Source organism: Tauraco erythrolophus, chromosome W (genome assembly GCF_009769465.1).
Source record: "Tauraco erythrolophus isolate bTauEry1 chromosome W, bTauEry1.pri, whole genome shotgun sequence".
NCBI classification, from domain to species: domain Eukaryota; kingdom Metazoa; phylum Chordata; class Aves; order Musophagiformes; family Musophagidae; genus Tauraco; species Tauraco erythrolophus.
Window position 1 is genome coordinate 2,299,517 of NC_141497.1, and position 8,849 is coordinate 2,308,365.

Genomic DNA, 8,849 nt, shown 5'->3' on the forward strand with positions numbered 1-8,849 from the left:
ATAATACCTGACCTAGATGTTTAATGTCGAATGGGGAGAGTAGGTCAGTATTTAATATCCTGATGATCTGCATGACCTGAGGAGAGTCTAAGCCGTATTGTGCTACCTTGGTTTGCAGGTCTTGGACTACCTTCCAGGCGATGGTTTCGTGTTTGTCAATTTGACCTGAGTTAGGAAGCGCCTTTTGTACTGGGAAGGCTTGGATAAGATCCTCTGTTCGTTCATTACTTCCCTGAACAATCTGCTCAGACCCCTTTTCAGGCAACCCAACTTTTACTATTAGATCCCAGTCGCCAGCTTCCAGAGCCCGCCTCTTGACTTCTTCCCAGAACCGTTTTGAATTTTTTGGACGCAGTCACCTTACATTCGGGAAGCGTCCAGGGACGGTTGTGGGCCGGCCATGTTTGTTGTTGTCTGACTGTTGCCACGGCTTCCTGCAGTGATGAAACATCATCAGGCAGGGGTGTGTCCAAAGGCTTCTGACAGGATGCAGACGCTGGGCCAATGGGTCGTGTAAAGGCAGAGGCTGTGGCCGGTTGTGGAACAGTCCATGGAGATGCAGTCTGGGTTGCAGAAACTTGTGTCGGCACCACTATCTGTGAAGGTGCCACTGCTGTTGTCAGTGGCATGCTTGGCGCCACTTCCGGGGTCATTGCTGGGCCGGTTGGCACGGCCAGCCCAGGTTGTCCCGGTACGGATTCGGCAGCAGTAACCTGCCGCAACATTTCCATCCATGTCGTTAGTTGTTGTGACATTCCTTGCAAACCTGCCATAACCTGCTGTATTATGAAATGCGTTGTTCGGGGTTGCTCCATTTGTGCCCGTGGCAGATAGCCGGGCGCTATGGGTGATGCCGCAGGACATGAAGTTGCGGTAAACCAGGGTGCCATGCCCGGGAACTGTCCTTGTGGTGCCTGGTCTGGTTGAGGGGCCAATGGCGGAGCAGTAGGAAGAACATGTTCTGCTGTAATGGCTGAAGTAGCCGGTTGAGATGCAGAAGAAGGGGAGGCTGTTGGGGCGAAGGGTGGGGGACGCTCCAATACTTTGTCTTGTCCGGAGGAGTATTCTTGCATCAAAAAATCACGAGGAGGACACTTGGGTTGGACGTAATCTCGCAGGGAGGGGTAAAGCTTCTGTGCAGTCCCCACAACTTTCTCCACATCTGAGGACAGCGGGGGCACAACTGGTGCACTACCCGTGGTCAGGCCTCTTTCAGATAACTCATCGTCCCCTTCAGAAACTTCACTTGCAGATTCATCAGAATCTAGCAATACTTTTTCCTTCCTTTCTACTGTCCATTTCTGCATTACATCATATACAGATCCCCAAATACGTAGTAGACCAGTCAGGTTCTTACGTCCAAACACTGTTTCATAGATTAGCTTATCCCCTAGCTGCTTCCACGCTTCTGAGCTAAAGGGGGTGTTGAGGTCAGTCAGGCATTCATGCTCTGCTGCCCAATTTAACAGCTCACAGAGAGCTTCATCACTTATTTTGGCACCTGCGATTGTCATTGCAGGTTTGAGAATGGAAAACATCATGCTTTCTTTTGTGGAGCTTTGTCCCATCATTCTAATTTGGAGTTCATCCCTTGGAGCCCCGTGTACAGAATCACGTACCTTCAGATCTTAGTTGCAGCTGGATCACATCAGAGTCACCAGTTGTCACAGCCGGAAGGCTTCAGGCGGCTCCAAGCAGACCAATGTTCTAATGCAAAGGCTTTAGGCTCTACTCTAAGAAACACCCACACTCCTCCAAGGCTCAGGAGGAAATGCCTCACCCTTAGGAGGAAATGCCCTGCCTTAAATAGTCAGGAGTCACATGGTTTGCTAGATGGGTCAAGGCTATTGGTCACTTGACCATCCATCTCCCAGAGTGATTGGCTGAATGCTACAGCACCTGTTTCAAGGTAACTTTCCCAGTGTAACGAGCTACAGGTGTTTCTTAGTTAGCCTGCATAGGGAAAGAACTTTCACAGGATGCTGCAGCAGCCAAAAGGTTTCTCCACAGGGTGCCCCACCATTTACTTTTTTGGTGGCTCCTGATCAGGTCGGGTTGGGACTGACACCATCCTGAACCTGAATAGAAGCAAGCAAAGAATTTGATTTTTATATGAGCTCAGCTCCCTTGCCGGCTTCCTTAGTTTTGTTTTGCCCATAATTCTCTGCACGCAGACCCGAGTGACCGTTCGGTTCGATCCCAAACAAAGACAGCGGAGCTGTGAGTGACGCCGTGTGTGATTGTGGTGTGCATGTACTGTTCGGTTCGATCCCGAACAGAGACGGCCAAGGCCGTGCGCACACCGTTCGGTTCGATCCCGAACGACGGACAATGGAGTCATGAGAAGACGACGGCGTCGTAAGTATTTAAGGCGTTGATCGTTCAGTTGAGTGGGAATCGGTTGCTTGTGTGTGCCAGAGAGTGTGACTGAGATGGAACCTAGTTCCGAAGCGAGTGCGGAGGTCTTCTAACCGCGGTTCCAATCTCCCGCGAGGGACTTGGCCGGTGAAGGACCGAAGCGATTCCTATAGGACTCGTGGATGGGTGATAGATCATTAACCCCCTGCCAGACACTCTTACCAGCAACCAAGGGCTGCGGGAATTGCCAAAGTAAAATTCCTAGATAGGTCAAAAGAAGTGATACCGTTCGGTCGGACCCGAACGAAGGCGGCGACCCAGGACCAGAAAGAAGGGAGCAAATTACCAGATATACCGGCAGAAAGTCCATTAAGAATAATGATTAAAAATTGGAATGAAAGGGGCCCCAGAAAAGATAAAAGTAAATTAAAATTAATTCAATATTGTATGGTAGAATGGCCAGAAGAGCCTATAAGACCGCATGTTTTTTGGCCTGTTTTTGAATCTTTTGAAAACTGGATCTGCCAGGCTTTAAATATATATGTTAACAAAAAAGAACCTTTTAGTCAGGAGGAAAGTGAGTATGCAGAATTACGGATCAGAACTTTATGTCCTCCTCCAACATCAATACATACATTAAAAACAAATAAGAAGTTTAAAGAAGAAATAGATGATAAATGGGAGCCACTGGATAACTTACCGCCTCCATATCTTAACAATTCACCTCCGCCGGCGGCTCCCCCTCCGGTGGCCGTAATACCTCCACCAGTACCACCGCTGCCCCTGCCTTCAGCACCAACAGCACCAACAGCACCGAAATTAAAACGACCTCCGGCTGCATGTACAAGAAGTAGGACTGCCGTATCTGAGAGAGCTTCTTTATATCCCTTATGGGAGGTACCCCTCGGAGGCAATCAGGGGGGCATCGGGTTTGTGGCAGTCCCATTAAATACCACAGATGTAAGAAATTTTAAGAAAGAAATGGGGACCTTATTAGATGATCCCCTCAGAGTAGCTGAAAAACGCGATCAATTCCTAGGCCCCAATACTTATACCTGGGAGGAAATACAAATCCTTTTTAGAGATCTTATTTGGTTGGGAGAGACAAAATCAAGCAGAACTCCCGGGAGATCAGAAATGGCCAAAAGTGGATCCCCACCGGGACCATCAACAACCCCAGGGGAGACAGACGATGAGGGATCTGAGAACACTAATCATACAGGGCATAAGGGAAGCGGTTCCTCGAGGTTAAGAAAAAGCCTACAAATGTATTCTGGAGTTGATCCGGATACAGTGGCTGGGACCGCATTTCTGAGAACACAGTTTGTAGCTAAATCCTGGGGGGAGGGGAATATAAGAAGGAAATTACTTAGAGAAACCCGGAACGATGGAAAGATGAAGAAAAACAGAAAGCGAGAGCAAAAATCTTTATAGCAGCAGTAAAAGAGAGTCAGAACGATAAGACTCCGTCTGGAGAGGAAAAGGAAAAAAAAATAGACCACACACCCTGGGGACAATCTTCTCGAGAAAGGTTCACAGTTCCCATCTGTTACTACTGTAACAAGAGGGGACATGTTCAAAGGAGCTGCCGTAAGCTGGGACAAGACGGGGAAAAAAAAAAAAGTTTAAAGAAGAATAGGGGTGTCAAGGGCTATATCTTTTGGGGACTTCAACATCAACAAAGCCCTTGATAAAATTATTAATAAGTCCCCATAAAGAGGAAGTTTTATTTTAATAGATACAAGGGCCAAAATATAAAGAAAAAGGAATTAGAAAAGTAGAAATGGACCCCATAAGCGTTCACATAATAAATCTACATCGCCCAATTAGAATCAAGCAATACCCTATACCCATGGAGGGTTGAAAAGGATTAAAACCCGCAGTTGACGGACTTTTAGAAAAAGGAACTTTGGAACCATGTATGTCACCTCATAATAAACCCATCCGCCCCGTAAAGAAACCGGATGGGTCATACAGAATGGTACAAGACCTGAGAGCTGTAAATCAGCAAACAATCACTAAATTCCCTGTGGTAACAAATCCTTATGCTTTACTGAGCCATATACCCCCCCAAACACACTTGGCATAGCGTAATAAATTTGAGAGATGCCTTTGGGGCCTGTTCTCGGGATGAAAGATCCAGAAATTATTTTGCCTTTGAGTGGGAGACCGGCTGCCCCGCGGCTGCGTTCGCGGAGGTGGCGGTGGGGCCCGGCGCGGCGCGCGGCCCGGGGTGGGGGAGCGGCTTTGTGGCTCCCGGGCTTTCGGGAGCGGGCTCGCGGAGCTGGCTCCGATCCCTTTCGGCTTTGCCCGGCCGGCGCCGAAGGCCGCCGAGCCTGAAGCTATTAAAACACATTGGGGAACGAAGACATTAAGCGATCGCTTCTTTAAACAATTCGGCTGTATTGGAATTTTTGAAATAACAAAGCAAATTACACAAAACTGCTTAACTTGCAAAAAGATAAATAAGAAAGTGTTTCGACAAGTGGCTTCGGGAGGAAGAAAAACAGCTTACAGACCTTTCGAGAGAATACAAGTTAATTTCACAGACCTGCCTAAGGTGGGAAGAGCAAAATATTTATTAGTAATAGTAGATCATTTAACACGATGGGTAGAAGCTTACCCTGTAGCACGAGCTACAGCACAAATGGTGGTAAAAATTTTGTTAGAACACTTGATACCTCAATATGGGATAATCCAGTACATCAACTCTGATCAAGGCACACACTTCACTTCTGAAATAATAAAACTGTTATGTCAATCGTTAAGTATTCAATGGGAGTACCACACTCTGTGGCATCCACAAAGTTCGGGAAAAGTGGAAAGGATGAATCTAAAACAACAATTGGCTAAATTAATGATTGAAACTCAAATGCCTTGGACAAAGTGCTTACCTTTGGCACTTTTAAATATAAGAACAAAACCACACGATGAGACTGGATTATCACCATATGAAATGTTATACGGTATGCCTTATTCCCGAGGAGTCCCCTTGGGAAATAATGTAATTGAAGATCATAATATCCAAAAATATATAATCACTATTGGAAAAAGATTGAAAGAGCTAAGAGAAATTGGAATGATAGCTCAAACACCTTTAGGGTTTGCAATTCACCAAATAAAACCGGGAGATAAAGTTTTGATAAAAACATGGAAGGAAGAAACCTTATCTCCCCTCAGGGAAGGACCTTTTCTTGTTTTGTTAACTACAGAGATAGCTGCAAGAACTGCTGAAAAAGGATGGACACACACGTTGCGAGTGAAAGGTCCAGTGAAGAAGTGGAAAATAACATCTGAACCAAGAGAAACTAAGCTAACCATCCGATGAACTTAAAAAGGACTCCACCGAAAAAAGAATATAAGCTCAGTTACTGTGGGAATTTCATAGCGGTAACTCCAATGAAGCTTAGCAGGAGGTAATATTTCTATAAGCCTCTGGAGAGGAGTTGGCACTTGTGCCTGATCATTGTTTAAATAATGTTGTTTGTTTGTTAGTGTTAAGTGTTCTGCATGTTTAATATTTACATAATAGTTCAGATTTTTCGGAGCATTCACTGTGGAGCTACCACTCCTCTTGATATAAATAGAGAGTAGGACGACAAAACTGAGTATAATATACCAATTAAAAGGAGCTAACCTTGTAACCCTGCAGGTGCTCAGAAAAGGACCACCCCTTCGAAGATTAAGGAAGAGAGCAAGACCGGATAGGGAATCAGGTGGTGCGGCTTAGAAGGTCTGCCAAGGGCTGCAACCCCTTCGGGCTGTGACCGTCGACCACTATGGCCCTTACCAGACCTCTTCTGATCCTATATGGGGTGAGTTTCTTGACTCAGGCTGCAGCAAACAATTGCAGTCAATGTGTGGTCACTACCAGAAGGGGACGGGTAAGCTCCCAAACCTTGGTATATCATACTGTTTACGAATGCAAAACTCAGAAAATAGGAAGCTGCATTTATAACCTAACTCAATATGATTTATGCAAAGAAGAAAACAGAACTGTATGCTATGATCCAAAGGAACTCCCTTATCAATATTGGATGGAAGTAACGACAAATTCAAAAGAAGGCAGACTAATTGAAACAAGTAAGGTAATAACTGATTTGAATACTCCAGTATTGATAACTTTTGACGCCTGTGATGCTATTGATGACGACCCGTATAGTAATTGTGGTAACATGGGATGGAGAAAATATTGCAATCAAAGTGAAAAATATATATGTCCCAGACCTAAGACATCCCCACCTTCTAATTGTTATATCAACAATTGGGATTATCTTGCCAGGAGCTATTACTATTGTGGGGGTGCAGGTTAGACTTGTGCCTGTTGGAGTACAGCTCCCTCATGGGGATGGCCCCAACAATGTAAGGGGACTCAATTAAAAGCAGAAATTAAAAAAGGGACGGTTGTCTCCAATTGTACAGCCCATTCTTGTAATCCAGTTAACCTAACTATTATAAATCCAAAACAATGGAAAGACCAGGACGTAAAAATTGGACTGTTAATTTATGGACCTGGGGAAGATCAGGGAGTTGTTTTTACACAAAATAATTAAAGAAAAGACAAGGCAATCAATACAGCACAGATTATTATTCAACTCATTCTATCATGAAATGGAGACAGGAGTAAAATATGAAATTCCCACAATAGCTAAAAATTTATTTGTAAATCTTGCTGAGAATATTGCTAAATCATTAAATGTAACTAATTGCTATGTTTGTAGAGGAACAAATCAAGGTGAACGATGGCCATGGGAGGCCATGGAAAGCAATATAAGTAATTCCCAAATATGGAAAAAATAGAAAAGGGAAATAGGAAACAACAATGGGTACTCCAGACAAGTATAATTGGAAGGAGTTGCTGGCAAAATCTAAAAGATAATGGAAAACAAGTAGGTAACCTGGAGTGTGAAGGAGGTTACCTATGAAATAAAACTTGAAATAATTGGAATAAGTGGGGAAACCCACTGGAAATGAATAATCAATTTAAAAATTGGACCAATGGAACCAATATATCAAATGGTTAGCCAACTCCTGAAGGACATTATTGGATTTGTAACAAATTAGCTTATGCATTTTTGCCGGAAAATTGGACAGGGTCCTGTGTATTAAAAACCATAAGACCCAGTTTTTTCCTGTTACCCATAAATCGGGGAGAGCGACTGGGAGTTCAAGTATATACAGAAACCGATGAGTTAAAAAGAAAGCGCTATAAGCGGAGTTTGCAAATTGGAAATTGGAAAGATAATGAATAGCCACCTGAGAGAATCATTGCCTATTATGATCCAGCTACATGGGCAGAAAATGGATCCTGGGGTTACAGAACCCCAATATATATGCTTAATAGGATAATAAGATTACAAGCAGTGCTGGAAATAGCAGTAAACAAAACTGGGGATGCACTTGGATTAATTGCTAAACAAGAGACCAAAGTAAGAACGGCTTTGTATCAAAATCGCCTAGCCTTGGACTATTTGTTAGCACAAGAGGGAGGTGTATGCGGAAAATTTAATCTTAGTAATTGTTGTTTGGCAATTGATGATGAAGGAAAAGCTATAGGTGAACTTGTAAAGGGAATGAAAAAGGTAGCTCATGTCCCAGTTCAAACTTGGAATGGAATCAATCTAGGAGAGTTAGGAGGATTTTTTTTTAAAAAATTCATGAATGGTGATTGGCTAACCAAAACTGGAATAGTTATACTAGGAACATTCGGAGGATTGTTAATAATTCCATGTTTGACACCTTCTGTCATTAGGCTAGTACATTCGGCTATACAGGGAATGCAGATATCTGCAGTACCTGTTAATTCGGAATCACAGAAAGAAAAAACTCATTCCCTGCTAGTAATCAAAACAAGGGAAGATCAAGAACTGATACCCATTCAGCAAGTGCTGACACAATTGGAAACAAAAACACGAATCAATACCATCAAAAAAGAAAATGGGGGATTGTGAAATATGTTCATTTGATTCGTGTCAATATGGGACAATGGATGTGCAAATAGGTGGCAAGGAGTAGGGTGTGCTTATTCAAGATAAGTGCTTGTCTTAAACTAAGATCTCTGTGAAATGCAAAAACATAAACCTGTGAAATGCCTCATGATGCTACTAACCAGGAGCCCCAATTGTGAAATGTGTTCACCTGATACATGGCAATATAAAACAATGTTAGGGCCGCATAGTGAAATATGACCTTCTCTGTATATGTAACCTTTAACCATTCTGTTCGTTCTTGTATAACCGTAGTCCTAGAGGAAGCAGAATGGTATGGATATAGTTCTCGCTTCTTGCAAAAGCCACCTAACGTTTTGGTTTTTTTTTTCTCTTCTTCTTTTGCTTTACTGCCAGTTGCAAGGTGTTAGACAAGAGGGGCCTAGGGGCCTGTATGCGCTTAATCTCTAATCTCGATTAACCACTTTTAAGTTAGCTTGCTTAAGTCATGTATCTGTAAGTTGCATAACCCTTGTGTAAGATAAGCAGGAGCCAAGATGGAGA